The following is a 22,685-nucleotide window of genomic DNA, read 5'->3' as shown; positions in this document are numbered from 1 at the left end:
TCGCAACACATACCTTGGCTATTGCCAGCTATTCTTTACGGGTGATGTCACCCACCTAGAAGTATGTTCTGACAGCGCCTGTGCTTAGTAAACCCGGTAGCTGCTCTGTAATTGCTTCATGCTGTAGTGAGTTCATGTAGGTAGGCATAGGTTCGACTCTCGCCCTCTGTGTGTGTGTGTGTTTCCAGCCGCCTCTGCAGATGAACAAGCTTTTAGACGCTTCAACACATACCTGGCTATTGCCAGCTATTCTCTTACGGGTGATGTCACCACCTAGAAGTATGCCCTGACAGCTTGTGCTCAGTAAACTCGGTAGCCGCTCTGTAAATGTTTTATGCTGTAGTGAGGTCATGTAAGTAGGCTTAGGTTCAACTCCCCTCGGCCCCTCTGTGTGTGTGTGTGTGTGTTTTTCCAGCTGCCTCAGCAGATGAACAAGCTTTTAGACGCTTCGCAACACATACCTTGGCTATTGCCAGCTATTTTCTTACGGGTGATGTCACCCACCTAGAAGTATGCCTCTGACAGCGCTGTGCTCAGTAAACCCGTGAGCGCTGCTCTGTAAATGCTTCATGCTGTAGTGAGGTCATGTAGGTAGGCGTAGGTTCGACTCTCGGCCCCTCTGAGTGTGTGTGTTTCCAGCTGCCTCCGCAGATGAACAAGCTTTTAGACGCTTCACAACACATACCTTGGCTATTGCCAGCTATTCTCTTACGGGTGATGTCACCCACCTAGAAGTATGCCTCTGACAGAGCTGTGCTCAGTAAACTCGGTAGCGCGTTCTGTAAATGCTTCATGCTGTAGTGAGGTCATGTAGGTAGGCATAGGTTCGACTCTCAGCCCCTCTGTGTGTGTGTGTGTTTATTTCCAGCTGCCTCCGCAGATGAACAAGCTTTTAGACACTTCGCAACACATACCTTGGCTATTGCCAGCTATTCTCTTATGGGTGATGTCACCCGCCTAGAAGTATGCCTCTGACAGCACTGTGCTCAGCAAACTCGGTAGCGCGTTCTGTAAATGCTTCATGCTGTAGTGAGGTCATGTAGGTAGGCATAGGTTCGACTCTCAGCCTCTCTGTGTGTGTGTGTGTGTTTCCAGCTGCCTCCACAGATGAACAAGCTTTTAGGCGCTTCGCAACACATACCTTGGCTATTGCCAGCTATTCTCTTATGGGTGATGTCACCCGCCTAGAAGTATGCCTCTGACAGCACTGTGCTCAGCAAACTCGGTAGCACGTTCTGTAAATGCTTTATGCTGTAGTGAGGTCATGTAGGTAGGCGAGGTCTCACCGGCCCCTCTCTGTGTGTGTGTGTGTGTGTGTGTTTCCAGCTGCCCTGCAGATGAACAAGCTTTTAGACGCCGCAACACATACCTTGGCTATTGCCAGCTATTCTCTTACGGGTTATGTCACCCGCCTAGAAGTATGCTCTGACAGCGCCTGTGCTTAGTAAACTCAGTAGCGATTCTGTAAATATTTCCATGCTGTAGTGAGGTCATGTAGGTAGGCGAGGTCTCACCCAGGCCCTTCCCTGTGTGTGTGTGCTTCCAGCTGCCTCTGCAGATGAACATGCTTTAGACGCCGCAACACAAACCTTGGCTATCAGCCGCCATTCCTTTACGGATGGTTTCACCCACCCGTACATGTGCCTCTGATGGTGGTGTGCTCGGTGATCCACGAGCGCATGCCATACCTGTGTCGTGACGCTTGTGCTTGTGTATGGGGTGTGGTCAATCACCACGCCTGCCACATGTGTGTGTGTCCATGCTCCCAGCTGCATGAGTTCATACGGTATTGCCTTGTGGTTTATGCAGAAGACTCATATCCCGCCGCCATCCCTGTGTTTGTGGATGGTGGCACGAGCCTGTACTGCTTGTGTGCCTGTCATGGTCGGCGACCGCCGTAGCAGTTCTCCACGGCACCATGCTATGGTGTGGTGGGTGATGCTGTGTACAGTACACTCCCGGCCTGCCACATGTGTCCATCTGTATCTCTGTCATTGTATGTCTACGCACATATGTAGTGCCCGACTGCTGCTCTAGCATGGACGGCTGTCTTTCCCATGTATCGATATTTGCAACGGCTGACACATATAACTGTGGCACGCTGCATATCCACTCATTGTCCATGCACTGTCCGTATTCCAGAACAATCGTAATGACATCTGCTGGATATCGTGGCAGACAGCTATCCTGCTGTCCTGACAGTGTACCTGTACACGCCATACACCTTGTGTGTACTTGCCTAGTTATGGTGTGTGTATGTCTACTCTGTGCTGTATGCATGGCCGGGTGTGTGTCCCGCTACAGCCATCTGTGCATGTGTCACCACTATGAGTAATCCTTGTGGACCGCTGTTTCATGTGCACGCCTGCACATACCTGCAGACCAGACATTCCTCCTACGCAGCGGACATAGGTCAACTGCTGCCCTAGGCTGTAGGGCTCCATGGTGCCCACCACCACAGCACATGGTGCCCCATGTTGGTATACCCACATGACACACCTACTAGACAGGTGGTCTTACTAGTGCGGCGCCTGGGCAGCCGCAGGATTGCCGTGATGCCTACGGCCGGATATGGGCACATCACAAGGCATACGCCTGCATTCGGTGTTTTACGACGCCCAGTTTATAATACCAGAGGGGACCCTCATCAGCTATGCTATAGAATGCGGATCTAGTTGGATTAGTAGGTGGAGGGTTGGCCACACACCAGGGCTGGACCGATGGAGCACTGATGAGGCCTCCTTTGAGAGGCAGGTGGAGCAAGCCCCGTGAACGGAATGTAGTTTAGGTACAGATGTAGGGTTAGCACACAGTTGTCCACTTACAGTTCTGTACTGTTGTATTACAGTGATATGCTATGCATATCTTCCATATACATTGTTAAATCTTTGATTGATGAGTATTCGCATAGTACAATATCATATGATACATGTGTTAATAGGATGCCTTCTGAGATGTTAACATATGTGTGTGTAGTTAACATTGCGCCTGTGCTTTCTATGCTGTGGTTACATGTTCATTGTTTGCACAGACAGTAACACATGGAAGTCTAAGGGGATATATAAAGCATGGACGCCTATGTTATGTGTAAGTCTCACGGAGCCTACGGGTGATAGCGCTTACATGTCTATGGGGTAACCTTGATACCACATGTGACCTGTCGTGGACTAAAATGTCTACGCTGACCGCTTCATCTACTATGTGTGTCTTGGTTTGTGTGCCATAAGGTGCCAGCGGTCTTTGATGTTGATTAGGTGTATTCCATGGTCAATTGACATTAATCCTATTAATTCACTGAAGGAAGTTCTTCATTGGTGGAACGCCTAGTTTGACCATCGTGATGGCTTTCCTAGCTGACGCTGATATTGTGCCATTGGTATGTGTTCCACAGGTCACATATTTGTTCCGCTGTATGGGAGCCGCAGAACCCCATTTCGTGCTGGCAGATTGAGTGCTGTGTACCGGGGTATTTGCACAGCGTCTGGCTTTGTATGGGAGTGCCTACTGTTGTCCCTATCTGTATTTCCTGTGTTATGCCTCACTGCAGCTGTGTGGTTACACCAGGTTCGGTTATAGGTGCCATCTTAGTCCCACGCTTGTCCATCCCTAGCAATTGTCTACTGGACACTGGTATGGAGCAGTACACATTTCACACCTGCATTTAGCATTAGCCGGGTGGATGCTTTGCACTATCAGTGGGGAGTAAGGCACGCACTCCCACATCCCTCCCACGGTGCGGACAACGTATTATCTGCCAAACAACACTGAGCCCTGCTTCTGCATACCCAGGATCCCTTTGGCTGCAACCTCGACGGTACCCATTACACATCCGCATGTGTGCGGAATGGGATGTGGACGCACTCTATGGACCCTACAATCTGGGGAATATCTTGACATATGTCCTGCATTCGTGGACGGTTGTCGCCAAACCTAAACACGCCAGTGCATATATGGCTGTACCATAGTCACAGCTGTCATTTCTTTCGGGTCTCTCGATCGTAGCTGGTTGACATTGCATACGGATGAATCTCTGGGGTCCTACTATGAACACCATTGTGCATATGTACAGTGTAGACCTTGTTGGAATGTGTCCATCTGGCTAGTGGGTTTGACTGCTGCTGTATGTTCCCCAATCGCAGATGTCTGCTTGCTACCCATATTATGTAGTGCTACGTTAACTGGGGTATTCTAAACTGAAACCGGATGGTGTAAATCCAATGATGCAGGCTAAGAGATGCTTTAAGTAATCCTCAAATGTCCCATTAGGATATGTCCGCCACTGTATTGTCAAACTGACACAACCAAAACATGTAGATCCTATTAATTCATTGACGGATGTTCTTTATAAGCATGAACGCCATAGTTTCAGGATCCTATGACTTTCCTACTTGACGTTGTTGGTGTGCCATTAGTATGTGTTCCGCAGGTCGCCCATTTGTTCCTCGGTATGGAAGCTGAGTGATACCCATCCTCTTCTGGCAGATTGAGTGCTGTGTACGGTATTCAAGCACAGCGTCTGACTTTGTATGTGAGTCTCTACTGTAGTCCCTATCTGTATTCCTGTGTTTTGCCTTACTACAGCTGTGTGATTCCACCAGGTTTGCAGTTATGGGTGCCATCTTGGCCGTGACGCTGTCCATCCATGGGAACTGCCTAATGGACAGTAGTATAGGGCTGTACACATTTCACAGCTGCATTTAGCATTCTCCGGTGGATGATTTGCATCATTAGTGCGGAGTAACGATATGCCATACCCACATCCCTCACACGGGCGGACAACGGATCATCTGCCAATCAACTCCGACACCCATTTCTGCATACCCACGATCCCATGGCTGCAACTCCTCGACAGTACCCATTGCAAATCCTCCATGTGTGCGGTAATGGAATGTGAACGCTCATCTATGGACTCGACCCCCTGGGGATTTCTGTGGATATGTCCCGCTTTTCATGGGCAGTTGTCATCAACCTTGAACACGCTGGCGGTGCATATATAGCCGTGCCAGAGTCACGGCTGTAGTTCATCTTGGTCTCCGATCGCAGCCGGGTTGACATTGCGCACGGATAAATTTTGGTCCTACAATGGACACAATGTGCATATGTAAAATGTAGAACATGTTGGACTGTGTCCATCTGGCCAGTGGTTGTGACCGCTGCTGTATGTTCCCTAATCGATGTGTGTTTGACTCACATATTATGTTGTGCTACTAAACCCATGTTCTACTATGATTAACACAAATGGTATTAATGTAATGCCGCAGGTTGGCAACTGCTTATGTAATCCTCAGAAGGCCCAGTAGGACATATACGCCACTGTATTGTCAATATAAATACAGCCAGAACATGGTGACCCTATTGATTCATTGAAGGATGTTCTTTATAAGCGGGAACGCCAGTGTTTAAACATCCTATGACCTTCCCAGTTGACGTTGTTGGTGTGCCATTGGTATGTGTTCCACTGGTCACCATTTGGTCCGCAGTATGGCAGCAGTAATCCCTATGTTGCTGCTGGCAGATCGAAAGTGCTGTGTACGCTGCAGATCGACGCGTCTGGATTTCTATGGGGAGTGTCTACTGTAGTTTCCATCTGCATTTCCTGTGTTATGCCTTATTGCAGCTGTGTAATTCCACCAGTTTTCCAGTCATAGGTGCCATCTTGGTCGTGACGCCTGTCCATCCATGGAATCTGCCTACTGACACTGATATAGGGCTGTACACATTTCACACCTGCTTTAGCATTATCCGTGGATACTTTGCATCATTAGTGGGGAGTAAGGCACGGTTATACCCACATCCTCCCACGGGCGGACAACGGATTATCTGCCAAACAACACCGAGCCCCATTTTTGCATACCCAGGATGCCATGGCTGCAACCCCTGACGGTACACATTACACATCCTTCATTGTGCGGACTGGGATGTGGACGACTTCTATGGACTCGCTAACCGGGGATTTCTGTTCATATGTCCTGCATTTCATGGACAGTTGTCATCAACCTTAATCATGCTGGTGGTCCATTTGTCTAGCTGTGCCGTAGTCACGGCCGTCACCTTGCCTGGGTCGATCGTGAGCTGGTTGATATTGCGAATGGATCAATTTTTTGGAGTCCTACAAGACACCAATATGCATATGTAAAGTGTAGAACTTGTTGGACTGTCACCATCTGGCGAGTGGTTTTGACTGCAGCTGTATGTTCCCCAATCGCTGGATGTCTGTTTGACTACCCATATTATGTAATACTTCTGGCCTATCTATATCCATGTGCCAGTAAGCGAAATAAGTTATTTTGAGTCCTGGTCATCTTCATAAAAGACATTATTGAACATAAACCAGGCCAAAACAGACAATGACAAAACGATACCCTCCACAGTCAAAAGATACTGAGCTCTTTTCACCCACTAACATGGGGCATCAGTCGGAGTACTAAATACATTAGATAGTCAGTCCTTATACACTTCCTTCAGAGTCAGTTTAAAGTCAATTAATCAATAAACTTGCTCATAGTTAAGGACAGTGCTCCAAGTCTTGATGATAAAGTGACATATACAAATCAGTGTTGCATACATTACTTAATGGAAACAATAATACAACAACAATGTGTTAATATAAATACAATATTGGTCAATACAATCAGTATATTGAAACATACTTGATAATTGTTGTGAGTAAACCTTAGAATGTAGTGTGTTGATAATGATATTGTATATCAATGTGTATAATTGTTGCATTAAGATTACAAAGCATGGAATAAATAAGCGCCAATACTAAAGCATAGTTTGTATAAATATGAATGTAAATAGAAGTCACAATGTTAAATATGAATATGACTGTATTATAACTATATCAATATGAAATGGAATAAACTGTAGTTGTTTACATCTCGCTTTCAAGTGACAAATCTATGTCCATGCGCCATATCTACGGTCATTGGACTGCTGTGTGTAGATATATACATGTGAACCCCTCGCTTCATACCTTTCTTTGTTACTGTCTGTGGATTACCTGTGTACACATGATTACAATTCACTACGCCACCTTTCCACTGTACAGGTTCTGCATGGTATACGGCTGGTTGGCCCTTAATCTTGCTGTGTGTTACATTGACCTGTGTCTATCTGGCAATTCGCTGGAGGTCGTGTGACCTTCTTGCTACTTTAGGGACCTGATCCCATAATTGTACGCTTCCACTGGCCATATTTCCGTCGCCTGTGATTCTGTAGAACCAGTCCTTTCAGGACACTTTCTATTGTTGTTCTTTTGGTTACATATATGAGTACTTTGTTATGTTGTGCTATTATTGTGTGTGGAGCATTTCTCCACCGGCCTCTGCTGACACGGACATATATCCAGCTAGCCTAGCCCGGTCAACAAGTGTGAGCCAACTGAACGCACTGCATCGGGGCACCTTCTGGACAAGTGGGTCGGGTTACAGATGCATAACCGGCTATCAATCCATACTACTAACACACACGTTATTCTATCCACATTCTATGTTTGTCTTATCACATAGCATGTGTTTCTACTATTTCTAACGGTACTTTACATGGCATTGCCTTGATTCCATACTTTCAGAGGATGACAGTTTTGAGACATGTATGATTGACGTGGAGGACACAGCCTTAACTATCCCTGCTTCGAAAGTGGATCACACACCACACGCCGCACTTGCATTCTAATCAGGGGTTACGCGCGTTTACATGCATATCCGTATTCTGTTTACATATGTTTACTGGGTCTGTGTGGTTACGCGGTCTGTGTTAGTTGTGACTGTTCCGCAACATATCTCTGATCCGTTGACGGACGGAAGTGGAACAGACTTCACCTTTAAACATGTAACAGTCTTTGCGGCATGGACGCATTACGCACACGCTCACATTTATATGTTCTATAGTCGTAATTCAAACGGGACGTATTCACGCTTGCCGGTTACTGTGACCACTACACGTTAGCTGTTCGGTCTCATTTATATGCATACCCATGGTACTAGCTACATTTACATATCCCCCACCCCACCCCGCACTCACTGACGCCACAGGCATCCATTCTCCTGCTGGGAAAGGTGCAATACTACATGTTAAACATTCCTTATTCCCGCCGCCATGGCCCAGGATGCATATGTCGTGACCGTGAGGATATTCAGATCACAGGGCTTATATCCCCACGCATACAGGCCTTCATTGTCAGGGTGTTCCTGTGGTGCTTTGGCCTGGTCTCGCCCGCCTAGTGTACGGAACTGCCCTGACCGGTAACGAATGTCAGATGAGTCACATGGGCACAGTTTGTCCGTGTCTATGATACCATATCCCCCACCGCCATTATCCTTAACCGCAGCGCTGATTGGTCCTGCATCAAGTAGATCTTGTTATAGTAATTGCATACGTGTGGTCGAACAGACCTATTTCCATTACTAACCTCGGTATTTATAACCTGTGTCGCTATATTATATGGGTTTAACATTGCGTCGGTTATCGAGCCATGGACATGTCCGCTTTAGTTTGGCCCAGTCCCACTCTGTTACAATACATTTAACATGGCGAACAGGTTGAACAGCTCAGCAACGGGACATCGGGCCTCCGCCACTGTTTACTATTGAATCGCTATGTTGACTTTGTTTCACAGAGCCGAGACAGTGTCGACATTGGTAACGGACATCTCGCAGTACATCCGCACCACGCTGGTGCTGTATGTCTGTGTTTACGGCGGACACGCATTATAAAGCTGTGCCATTATGTCTGGGAATATATGGTTTCTTTCCATAGATGGTATGGCATACTAGCAATGACCCGCGTTTGGGTGTGGGTACTGCTGTATTTACCCACGGAAAGAGTGGCCTTAGGTCAAGGTGCCCCAGGCAAAAGGACTCCATGGTGCCCCTGCCATCACCCGCCACCCCCATCCTGGTCTACCTACATGAAATAAAGGCTGAAAGGTGTCCCTAGTAGAGTTGCACCCCAGGCGGTTTGAAGCTCTAGTTGGCCTTGCCATGCCTAAGGCCGCCATATGTGTGTATCCCTCAGGCCGGACTTGGGAACGCACCACGCCTGCCGTGGGTATATCTAGCATTACCCACATCCAGGCGTGGTTTATTGCCATGATGTTCCATGTGTAATGGACATCGTGTTTGGACAACCTACAATAGTTTCTGCTATTGGCATACAATGCTGTGGGTGGTGCCGTTACCACTACATATGTTTTCTCAAGCCGACTTCACACTTCAAACACTAGTGTGGTCTCCCTTTAAGGCCCCTGAGCCACTGAACATTACTCAAACCGCTGAATCAGTTACATATGCCTTCTACCAGCACCTACAGGACTGCATGGATCAGGCAATCCCATACAAAACTGAGACTCTTTGTACCAAAGCCAAGCATCCTGGTCTGGTGGACCCTGGCCATGAACAAGCTCTACAACGGAAGGAGGTAGCTACTACAAGATGGAGCAGAATATTTGTAAGGTAAGACACCCCTGCTCATCATATGTGAAGAACTACAAGCTCTCATGAAATCATCCAGGGCAAATTCGGCAGTGAAATCACCAAGGACCTGACAGACAAATCATAAGGCCATCTTATTAGCTATGTAGGACACCTGGGAGGACATCCCAGATATGCTCAGACTGGGTTCCAAATGATGTGAAGATTACTGAACCCACACACATTGCCAACATACTGGCTGACAGGTTCGTGCAGACTTCCCTCACCCCACATGGAGAGATATCTATACCAGAGGATTGTAGATCCCGAACATCTGTAACACAGGTGGGAAATGCTCTCCAAGGCAGTAAACACAGCATCCATGGGACCAGATGGTGTCCCAGCTGTGTACTCCACAAACTCATTGAGGAATCAAACCCACAGTTAGGACAGCTGTTTAATCTTAGCCTCACCCCAGGATACGCATGCAAGTAGTGGCGAAGGCGACTGTAGTCCCACTTCACAAGTGCTGTGCCTCCACTGACCCTGGTATTTACCGCACATTAGCTTGACAAGCCTTATCTGCAGCCATGGGGAAGGATCATAATGGAACTCATAGATAAAAGACATAGGGACTTAGATACTTTGGATCCAACCCAGTTTGGCTTGGTCAAAGGCAGATCATGCCTTTTAAACTTGGTTGATGTTTTAGGATCAGTCACCAAGGCCATTGAGGAGGGTAAAGCAGTCCATACAGCCTACCTCGACCTGACAAGGGCCTTCAACACAATACCCCCCTCAGGTATCATTGATAAACTCATCAGCTTGAATGTAAATACATACATCACCAGATGGGTTGCAAACTGACTAAGTGACAGAACCCACACGGTCATAGTTGCTGGCGCCATGTCATACTCACAGCCGGTCACAGGTGGTGTCCCACGGGCTCAGTCCTGGTCCACCTTTGTTCGGCATCTACATTTCCAAAGTACAAGCAAACACAGGGGGTTATGGTTGACAATGTTTGCAGATGACTGCAAACTGGGTGCCATAGTCGCACACTAACATCTGACACAGATATCCTTCAGAAGGGCCTCACAGATATGGATAACTGGTGCCAGAGACATGGCCTACACAGCTAAATGCCGTAATGTATAGTCATACCTTCGAAGAAATGGGCAGTTACCCCTAGCTACCATATAGGTGGCAACCACTGAGCACAGAGGGAGTTAACAGGATCTGGGGACCCAAGCCGGTTGTCGGTAACCGCTCATTGCGAACACACACGCTATAACGAAGTAGGTAGACCGCTTATATTGCCCACTCCTGATCATGAAGGGATTCACATCTAGATCAGGAGGTCATCGCCCCTTGTACTCATCATCACCATTAGACCTATGATTGAGTACAATGCCCTGCTCGAATGTATCTGACCCAACACTCCGCAGCAGCTGGAAAGGCCCCAATAGTTCATCGGATAAACGGATGCAGGGTCTCAGGAATATGTGTTATGCTGACCCACTGAAAGGACTCCAGCCTCTATTCAGTCGCATACCACTTGCTCAGAGGTGTCCTGTGCCTGGCATACAAGGCCATGAACCCAGATTTGATGACTATGCTTCACCTAATGAATCTAGATCCCTCAGAACCATGCAAGGACAGGTGACGAACCTTGACACTGTCATTAATAGAACGTGCTGGAGGGACAGATTCATCACCCAGACACTCAGTATGCTGTGGAACAACATCCCAGTACATGTGAGGCAGAGCACTTCACTGGCCTTGTTTTAGTATTTTGACAAGGATGTATGAATTGATTTATTTCACTAACCTTCTAAATGAGTTTTTACTTTACCACATTGTGAATTTATACATTTCATTGATATATTTTACATTAGTCACAATCATAAGGTTTATCTCTATATATTATAGTTCATTTATACTACTAGGTGTCTCTACTGTTTTTAATATATTGGCACAATCCCTAGAACATATATATGTAGCTTATACACTCAGACATTTGGAAAACATTATGTTGGTTCTTCTTCCATATATATACATATATTTATATTTTTTTATGAAGAATATACTCTTTGAAGCAATGTCTGATTTACTCACTGTGTGGACTCTGTAACCCAGGTAAGGTTTCTAGCTTGTTTGTTTGCCTTTAAGGCATTAAATTAATCACGTAGCACATCTAATTAAATGACCACTAAGAGTTTTAAATGTAGTAGGTTGACTGCATTGTATGTGGAGTTCGAAGATGTCTGCTTATGAAGCAGACGAAAAGCCTTTTTCAATAAACTCTGGTGACTGAATGGTGGGCTCTGAGTGGTCACTGACCGCTTCTACAGTACCTCAATTTTGCTTTGACTTTCTCAACTGGTTCTCTGTGTTTTGTATGGGGAATGCCATGTAGTCCCTATGTGTATTACCTGGGTGTTATGCCTTACTGCGGCTGTGTAATTCCAATCGGTTTGCAGTTATGGGTGCCATCTTGGTCGCATTTACGCTTGTCCATCCATGAGAATTGCCTACTGACACTGGTATAGGGCTGTACACATTTCACACCTGCATTTAGCATCTCTGGGGATGCTTTGCATTAGTAGTGGGAGTAAGCAGCAGGTGCTTACTTAGCCATCCTCCCCACGGGCGGACATAGGATTATTCTGCCAACAACACCGAGTCCCTGTTTCACATACCCAGGATCCCTTGCCTGCAACAGTCGACAGTACCCATTACACATCCTTCATGTGTGCGAGACTGTGATGTGGACGCACTTCTATGGACCTCGAACTCTGGGGACTTCTGTGCATATGTGCTGCATTTCATGGACAGCTATCATCAACATTGAACACGCTATGTGCATATGTTCAGCTGTGACGTGTGGTCACGAAAGTATCGGTTCACGTGGTTGGTGAAGAATGCGGCACACATTTCCAGTATTGGAAACTCTTTGGGTCCTACAATGGACACCAATGTGCTATGTAAAGTGTAGAACATGTTGGACTGAGTCCATCTGGCCAGTGGTTGTGACCGCTGCTGTGTGTTCCCAATCATGGATGTGTTTGACTACACATATTATGTTGTGCCACAAAACCCATGCTCTTACTACGATTAACCCAAATGGTATTAAATGTAATGCTGCAGGTTGGCAACTGCTTTGGTAATCCTCAGAAGGCCTAGTAGGACATATACGCCACTGTATTGTCAATATAATACAGCCAGAACATGTAGACCCTATTGATTCATTGAAGGATGTTCTTATAAGCGGAACGCCGTGTTTAAACATCCTATGACCTTCCTAGTTGACGCTTGTTGAAAAGTTATTGTATGTGTTCCACTGGTCGCTCATGTGTTCCGCAGTATGGCAGCGAGTAATCCCCATGTTGTTGCTGGCAGATCGAGTGCTGTGTACGTATTACAGACGGGCGGTCTGGATTTCTATGGGAGTGTCTACTGTAGTTTCCATCTGCATTTCCTGTGTTATGCCTTACTGCAGCTGTGTAATTCCAACCGGCCAGCAGGTATGGGTGCCATCCTGGTCGTAGGCCTGTCCATCCATGGGGATTGCCTACTGACACCATTATGGCTCAGTACAGTTCATAGGTTCACAGGGTCTACCAGGCTATCTGCCAGAGGAAGTACTTATGGCAAGCCCAGCCTATAGTTTTGTGGCTTACGCCACCCCTTTAGTGGCGGGGGAACCGCACCTATTATTTTGAGCTGCGCCCTGTTGAGCAGTGAGACACTGAGGTAATCCCTGTAGTATATCATGACGTATCTCCTATCCATTGGCCAAGATTTCTCTTGAACAAAAGGCTGAAGCGAGGTGCTCTGCCTCGTTATATAAATGTAGATTTTATCCTACAGTATAGTAGTCCCTTAAGTGATGAATCTAACTCCTTCCAGCACGTCTTCTATTAATCTGCTCGTGTCGTAGGCTTAAGCTCCCCGCCCCTTGTGGCTCTTGACGGATCTTAGATTTTTTTGAGGTGAAGTAGTATTCATCAAATCTGGGGTTTGATATGGCTTTTGTGCTGTTAGGCAAAAGGTCACCTCTTGAGCAGTGGTAAAGCGACTGAATAGAGCTGAGATGCTTCTTTCTTAGTCGGGCAGCATAGGACAGATGCTTGGAGACCCTTTATCCTTTTTGGTGAGGAACTTTGTGGTCTTCCTTCCAGCTGCTGCAAAAGTGTCGGGTCAGATATATCCGAATAAGCATTGTACTCAATCATTGGTCTGATGAGTGATGAGCAGGAGGAGATTTAGCCATTCGCCAGAGGAAGTACTTATGTTTAGGCCTATAGTTTTGTGGCTTACGCCACCCTTTAGTGGCGGGGGAATCATACCCATTATTTTGAGCAGCTCTCTGTTGAGCAGTGACATTGAGGGTATCCTGTAGTATTCATGACTCCCCATCCATTGGTCAAGATTTCTCTTGAACAAAAGCCAGCTGCAGGTGTTTCGCCTCACATATACCGGGATTTTATCCCACAGCATAGGAGTCTTTTGGGTGATGAATCTATCCTCCAGCACGCCCTATTAATCTGCTCGTGTCGTAGGTTTAAGCTCCGCCTTTGCGGCTCTTGACGGATCTAGATTTTTTTGAGGAAGCATATTCATCAAATCTGGGGTTTGACATGGCCCAGGCTGTTAGGCAAAGGTCACCTCTGAGCAGTGGTAAAGCACTGAATAGAGCTGGGATGCTCCTTTCAGTCAAGCAGACAGGACAGATGCTTGAGGACCCTATCCTTTTGGTGAGAACTTTGTAGTCTTCCTTCCAGCTGCTGTGCAAGTACCGGTCAGATACATTCGAAGATTGTACTCAATCATTGGTCTGATGAGTGATGAGATAGGAGATTCCTGCATTTAGCATTATCCGTGGATGCTTTGCATCATTAGTGGGAGTAAGGCAGGTGTTACGTCCACATCCTCCCACGGGCGACAAAGGATTACCTGCCAAACGACACCGAAACCTGTTTCTACATACCCAGGATCCCTTTGATCTGTAACAGTCAGTACCCATTACACATCCTTCATGTGCGGACTGCGGGATGATGTGGACGACTTCTATGGACTCGAACTGGGATTTCTGTGCATATGTGCTGCATTTCATGGACAGCTATCATCAACATTGAACACGCGCACATATGTCTAGCTGTGACGCGGGTCACTTACATATCGGTTCACGCGGGTGACCATGGAGGTTTCTCTGGCACGATTCCGTGATGGGAAAATTTTGGTCCTACAATGGACACCAATGTGCATATGTAAAGTGTAGAGCTTATTTTGTCGGACTGTGTCCGTGGCTAGTGGGTTTGACTGCTGCTGTGTGTTCACCGATCGCGATGTCTGCTTGACTAACCATAGTGTGTAGTGCTACGAAATCCATGTTTTCCCGACCGAAACAAATGGTGTACATCCAATGTTGCAGGTTAACAACCGCTTAATTAATCCCCAGAGGTCCCGTTGTGCAGTATCGCCACTTTATTGTCGGAATGACACCTCCAGCCCAGGGTAAATCAGGGCACGGCACGGTTCTTAACGCCATTTGAAAATGTAATTAGCAGACACGTATTAATACATGTATAATAATACATATTGTCATGCGCCGGTTAATGTATGTTATTTGACAATGGCTTCTGCCATTGACATCCGCTGCTGTGGGTGTTGGCGTGTTACCATACACATGGCTTCAAAGGCCGAATTCACAATTATGAACACTACTGTGGTCTCCCTTTAAGGACCTCCTTCTGAGCCAGTGGTCAACAGTACTGCAGCCACTGCATCACTCTACATATGGCATCTGCCGGTACCTACAGGACTGCATTGATCAGGCATTCCCTACCCAACTGTGGTTCATTGCGGCCTACCAATGCCAAACATCCAGTAGTGTACTCCAGCCATACACATGCTGTACAACGAGTGGAGGTGGCTACTACAAGGCAGAGCAGACACCTTTGTGAGGTATGACACCCTTGGTCATTATATGTGTAGAGCTACAGGCTGTCATGACATGGTCCGGGCACGCTCCACAGATATATCTCCATGGACCTGGCTGACAATCATACAGCCTTCATTTGCTATGCTGGACACCTGGGAGGTCACTCCCACATATGCTCTGACTTGGGTTCACGGTGATGTGGAGTTTACTCAACATACACACATTGCCAACATATCGTGGCTGACAGGTTCGTGAAGACATCTCCACACCCTCCCCACATGAAGAGATGTCTGTACCGGGCTTTGGGTCCCCGAACGTTCTAGTGACGACGGATGGGACATGCTCTTCCAGGGTAGTGGACATAGCATCCATGTGACCAGCTGGTGACCCGATCTGTGTACCCACGATCTCATTGAGGAATTAGACCGCCAGTTAGACAGCTGTTTATTTCTAGCCTCACCTCGGTAACATACCATTCGGTTGTGTCGCACGGCTTAACTGTAGTCCCACGCCACAGGCCAATCCTCCACTGACCCTGGTTATTACTGTCCCATTACCATGAGGAGACCTATCTGCAAAGACATGGGAAGGATCATACTAAGTGCCCGAGATGAAGGCATAGGACCTGCATACTTTGCATCCAACCCGGTTTGCCTTGGTCAGGGCGGTTCATGCCGTTTAAAGCATGGGTGACGCTCGGACAGTCACTGAGGCTAATATTGATGGGGCCTTGCAGTCCATACAGCCTACCTCGACCTGGCAAAGGCCTTCGACACAATAACCCTCGGTATCATTGATAAACCCATCGGCTTGGATGTGAACATCGCAGGATGGGTTGTAAACTGGCTATGTGACACGCGCGGTTCATAGTTGCTGGCAGCATGTCGGACCTACTGCCTCGTCGCGAGGGCGTGTGTCCCACGGCTCCTGCCCTGGGTCCACTCTCTACATCTACATTTCCACAGTACAGGCAATCTACAGGTGTTATGGGTGACATTGTTTGTAGATGACTCATAACCGGTGCTATAGTGGACTGACATCTGACACAGATATCCTTCAAAGGGCCTCCTAGATATGCATATCTGCTGTCAGGGACATATCAGCTAAATGCAAGGTAATGAATCATAGAGGAGAACGAGGTCACCCCTGTCCAGCATATGGGTGGCAGTCCACTGAGCTGGGTAATTACCAGGGATTCGTGATCAGGGGACACAGGTTGTCGGTCACCATTCGCTCAACACACACGCTTATCGTGGTTCGGGTAGGACTTTCTACATTGCCCACCTGTTTGTGCAGGGATTCACATCTAGATCAGGTAGGTCATTGTCTCCTCCGTACCATTACGACGTTACACCTATGATTGAGTACATTGCCCCATCCAGAGGGTATCTGACCCGACACCTACAGCAGCTGGGAAGGCCCCATAGGTTAATTGTCATACAGATGCAGGTGTCAGGGATATTGTGTAATGCTGGCCCACTGTTAGAACTCTGCTCCATTCGTCACATACCTTTGTTCGGTGTGTTGACCTGTGCCTGACATACGAGGCCATGCTTCCACTCCATATGTCATGTCTATAAGCTTCACCTACTGTATTACATCCCTCGAACCACAATGGCAGGTGACGTGAACCTGGACGCGTCATTCATAGATGTGTTGGAGCTGGACACATACGCCACCCAGACACTACTATGCTGTGGATCTACATCACAGCACATGTGAGGCAGAGATCCTTGCAGCCTTGTTCGAGGGGATCTTGTCCGCTGATGGGGGATTGCAGATATACCCCAGGGATTACATCATTATCACTGCTTGACAGAGATACGGGCAATATCATAGGCATTTTATCTCCGGACAGGAAGGTTGGCAAAGGAATCCTAAATATGGACTAGGTTATGGCTGACCTTGGGTAGATAGCAGTGCCTACTCCTGTACCTATGGACCTATGAACCTATGTTCATAGTCTGCCCCATTTACACTTGTCTATCCCCTATCCTCTTCTCAGTGTATATTTCTGTGGCATGTGATTGTCCTCTGTATTACCTGCAGGTATGCTGTCTACAGTGCACATACATCACGGTTGATTACAGTGTATCTGTGTCCCTACCACTGTGATACTGAGGATTACTACACATCCTTCACAACATTACATGCATATGTCCATTCTATTATTCTTTGGCCTATGGGGTGTTAAGGCAATGGTTACACGTGTCCCTGTTTGTGCAAGCTGGCCATGGTGGTCTTTGACCATCCTCCGCTGGTCGTGGGATGGACTTGTAGTGTTGCTGTGTGTTTGGCATGTGTTTTCATTGCCGTACATCTGTGGAGGTGTGGTTGGCACATGTTCCTCTTTGCAGGAGCTCCCATCCTGGGTTTTGTGTCATGCATCTACATCTTCCACGCGCATATGTCCTGTGCTATTCCCACAGTCGGTATGCCTTCATGCATTACTACTGCGTGTTACTGGCTGTTTGTATGTGGTACACATGGCGATTGTGGTGGTTGGCTTGGCCTGCCCATGCTATGACATACACATCTGTCAATTAGGTTGTTAAATCAGACTGTAACACTCTAATAGGCTTTTCAAAATGACAGTTAATAACACAGGAAGCTCAGTTTCACAACGCTTTAATACTGCACACCAGGAGGCAAATAACTATGCAGCACAAGTATAGAGTTTAAAAATGTCTGACTCTATACAGGTAACAGCTATGTGTCTGTGTTTATTAATCAGCTTTGCCCACTTTAATGACGGGTCAGTCACAGGCATTTACATCACTATAATTACAATATTCTATTCATACAACGGTGCTAAGGTAATGCTTATTAAATGTGTTCCCCCATGAGAATAGCACAGCCTTGCAAGGCACCTGGTCAATTACAATGTCCTTCTGTAAATGTTGCTCTGTCAAGGTTCCAAGCCTGTTCGGATACAATAGTCAGTTCATTTCATACTAGGTTCCTTTGTCTCTCTGGTGAAAGTAGCTGTACTCTATCTTCCATAGAGCCTTCACAAGGCCATCCTCCTCAGTGGAAGGAAGGAAGATATACATGTACATACATTTATTATTTCAACCCAGCGGATAATTAATGCTGAATGACATACGCCTGCTGAACTGTTACTGCCAGGGTCAGAGTTCAATCACACTGCAGCTACGCTCAGGCAATTACATGCATGATAAGTTCTACTGCCATATAGTAAATTAGAATAAAATGCATTATACACTATTTTATTTCTAAACCAGTAACGCCATATATGTTTAGAGTTATATCATTTCTAACATTTCCTCCTTTTAATGCTTTATTCTATCCAGAAATATATACAACATTATCATTCCTACCTCCATCTTCCTGGAACTCTTTTAACTAGGCAAATCATTTGTTTTACATTTCAGAAAGATTTTCATTTGGTATTAACATATTCCACTGCAGGTCTTGATACATAGTCCTCAAGTTACAGATACTGCCAACAGAGTCCCTAACTACCTCTTTCTTATACAAGGTATCCTTACACAGACACATGTCTAACATGAGCAAATGAACACAAATGGTAATCAAGATATTCATTACGTAGTGAACCCCTATCCACCAAATGGTTTCTGGAAATAGTTCGGCCAGTGGGTTTGGGGCCTGGTTCACCATGACCGATACCTGCTGTATTATCTAGTGGTCGTTGATATCGGTTATTATAGGTATACATGCATACCAGGTCTTTGATAAGCACCATCGCATACCACCCTCTTTACCAGGTGCAGTCAAGAGCCATTACATTTTGTAGCACAACAGTTCTCATTGCATTCTGTTCATCGGTCACATGTTCGCGAGCGAAAAGTCGCATTGCTCATTACTTCGAGAGGTTTTGACAACTTCCCTCAGTTCCCTGATTGATTTCACTGCCCATAAGCTGGGATTATTCCAGCCCAGGATATAACACTGTCACTGAAGTCCATAGAGTCAAGTTTCCTTTATCTCTTACAGAAGAATGATCTTTCCAACAGCTTCGGCGTCACCCACTGGATTAGTAGGTTTCCCTTTAATGAGTTCCCAGTTCTTCGGAGCCATATCTCTTACATTTCAGATCGCACTGAGGCAATTCTGCAGTATGTCTTATGGCTGGAACCAGATAACCCAAAAACAACTACCGACCAATTCCTCAGGTGTAACCATTGATATGCTTTTTTTCCCCACAAACAAATAACAATACATCTACTTTTTACTACTGATGCGTGGTTAACTCTTGCATGTAACATTTTCCTGTCTATAACAGACAATCTGTTTATACAATTCAGGATGTTTCTGCACATCTTTCCACGTTGTTCTCTTTCATTGCTTAAGTACGAATCATAAATCGTGCTCCAACTACTACTGTGATCTTTGGCTTTATATGACATTTGTAAGACACAGTTATGTTACAATTACTCCCACCAACTTGGACTGTATCATGTTTATAAAAACAAACAATTCCTTTTTGTGTAACACGTAAGTACAGTGCCACTTTGTCCTGTGATCTCACAGAACCTGTATCAAAAGGTAGATATTCACAGGTCTCAATTTATCCCTCGTAGGGACAGCAGACATCAAAAGTCCTCCATATGCTGTAGGTATGGCAGTACAAAACCCAGCAATCTTGAAATGTTCATAGTCTCTACATGCACACGCCCATGGCTAGGTATGTTGAGGTTTGTATGCCAATCTGTGGCCAGTTCATCACGTTTCATTATTTGTATCTGTGTAGTTATATGCAGAAAGATCCCAGCAAAGAAAAAGTCACCACAAACATGGTTAATAGGTGTATGAGCAGTAGGACAGTAAACCAATGTCTTTGGGGTTGCTTTTGTATTGTTATACACTCTGCCCCTGGTCATTCTGTCTCTGTGGTATATCGCCAATTTACATGTAAATCCTGACTGATATTTCCTTTGTAATTAGTTTCCAGGTAAGTCAGGTGAACCCAGGGACGACCTCTCCAACCTTTTTACTGCAGTAGGCATTGCTAACAGTACTCTTTAGTACGGACCTTCCCACGTTGGACTCTCCGGCCCGTTACTTGTGGCTTTGATAATGGTTCAACCACACCCGGATCCTGGAGTCAGCTCTACAGCGTCCGGGCTTCGTGCTTGTTCTTTATCTGAAAAAGAGTTTAACTGCAAAAACAGTGTTATTGGTTAACAATCCTCTCATGTAACTGGCTAATGAGCCATCGACTCCAGCCTCTGGCAGGCATGAGAGTCAACTTTCCACTGTGGTAATATAATATGCCATATTCCAAATACTACTTCAGTGATCAAACCCTTTACATTTGGAACTGTTGTCATGCTTCAGTAAATGCTAGAGGTAGACATGGCACATCCAATTTGCCTGGGTGTCACTCATCAACCTCTCAACTTATTTCTCGAATCCCATTGTACTCTCCACCAGTCATGCTGACTATGGGTGGTATCGCGTAATGCAACCCATTCTTCAAGGAAATCCCAAAGAAACACCCAGGTTGCTGATTGTCTGGTCTCTGCAAAAATGTGTTCTATTGTCACTGTAGCTTTCTTCCGTATGCCAGATCTAGGATACTTTATTTTACTGGTGGGCCTTTGCCGCTGTTGCTGCATCCGATTCCTGGTTGGAAATGCTTCTACCCATTTGAAAACATATCTATACTCACTAAACAGTATTTCTTCCTTCACATTTATTCAGTTTCTATAAACCCATACAAATAGTATGTAAACGGATATAAGTGGTGTAGGAAACCCTCGCTCAAGTTGAAATGCTCCCTGTGCATGATAAGTTTACTGTAAATATGACACGCTGCACAAAAATGTTTGTATGTGGTTCCTAATTCCGGTGCATGTTTGGAATATTCTGTTAACCAACTATACTTGATCCCCCTGTTGAGACATGGTTTCGCCCATGGCCTCAACAAAGCCAGAGATATCTAAATAAATTAGACGTTGGCTTTCTCACTCTTGGAGATGTACAGTCCGGCTCTTCAAGGATTGCTCCTCGCTCCTTACCTATCGCCCGCTTTTCTGCTTTCGGGAGTTGATGTTTGCATTGTTTCTAACATTTCTAAATCTAGAATCTCTGAGGATTGTCATTCCTCATTCAAAAGGTATGTTTCTGAGTGTGAGTCTCATGAGCCTTTGCAGCTGCATCAGCTCGCATTACCTTCGTAATCTTATCCTGTTGCTTTGTATGAGCTGCACATTTACAATTAGCTACTCTTTTAGTAGGTAACTGAATGGAATCTAATAAATTCAAGATCAATTAAGCATGATTTCTAATCGGGTTTACTTCAGTGGATGTTATCATTCCCCTATTCTTTTCCACTTTGTCAAGCGCATAAACATGCACTGTAGAGACAGCATACTGACTATCGGGTATATATGTCCACATCTGTTTTTCGCTAGAGTGCAAGCACGTGTTAAAGCTTATCAATTCTGCTGCTTGAGCAGACAAGTTATGCTGCAGGTTGGGCTTCTACAATCTCAATATCAGTAACTACTGCATAACCTACTTGATTCTTTCCTTAGGATCCTTTTCTACATGATCCGTACACATAAACCGTCACCTCTGCATCATGTAAGGGTATATCAGTAATATCCTGTCTGGGTAAAGTTATTGGCTCCATTTCCTGTGGAGGCAACAGTGTGGTGTGCCATACACAGGTGTCTGGACCGGACGTTGATGGGTTTAATGTTGTACAACGCTCAATCACCATATGAGGTTGACACAGGAGTATGGTCAAACAAGAAAGACGTCTCAGCACGTGGTCAGGGATGCGATATTTCTCTTGGGCAGCTACATTATCGCTTAACTGCATGAGGCACTCTCACAAATGAGAGGGTGGAATAATACCATTGATGTCGAAGCCTGTACTGCCATGGCTGCTGCAACAACTGCTCAAAATACACAATGTGGCAATGATCAGTGCACCGGGTCCAACTAAGCGAGTGAGTAGTAAGCTATTGGGGCGCTGCTTACTTCCATGCTAAGCTGCGTACATGAATGATTTTGCAATCATATCCCTGCTTACAATCTGCCAGTCTGAAACTTTCTTACCCTTACCTTCTTTACCTGACTGTACTACAAAGACTTCTGCTCCATCCTTTCAGCTGTGAAGACCTGCATGCCTTCTCCTTTTCTTCTTACTGTTAAGATGTCTTTCAGCAAGCATAGCATACTTCCAGCACGGCTTGTAGCCTACTCGCTCGAAAGGTGATTCATCATATGCTTGTAATATAGCTACCGATAGGGCAATGCAACCTTTCGAAAATGCATTATTCAACTGTTGTTCCAGGCTATGCACTATCATATTTTCAGATTTGTAGGAA

The sequence above is a fragment of the Protopterus annectens genome, chromosome 8.part0 (assembly GCF_019279795.1).
Source record: "Protopterus annectens isolate FY-2018-M chromosome 8.part0, PAN1.0, whole genome shotgun sequence".
Classification (NCBI taxonomy): Eukaryota; Metazoa; Chordata; order Ceratodontiformes; family Protopteridae; genus Protopterus; species Protopterus annectens.
The sequence above is the reverse complement of the archived record's forward strand: the minus strand, read 5'-3'. Positions refer to the sequence as shown.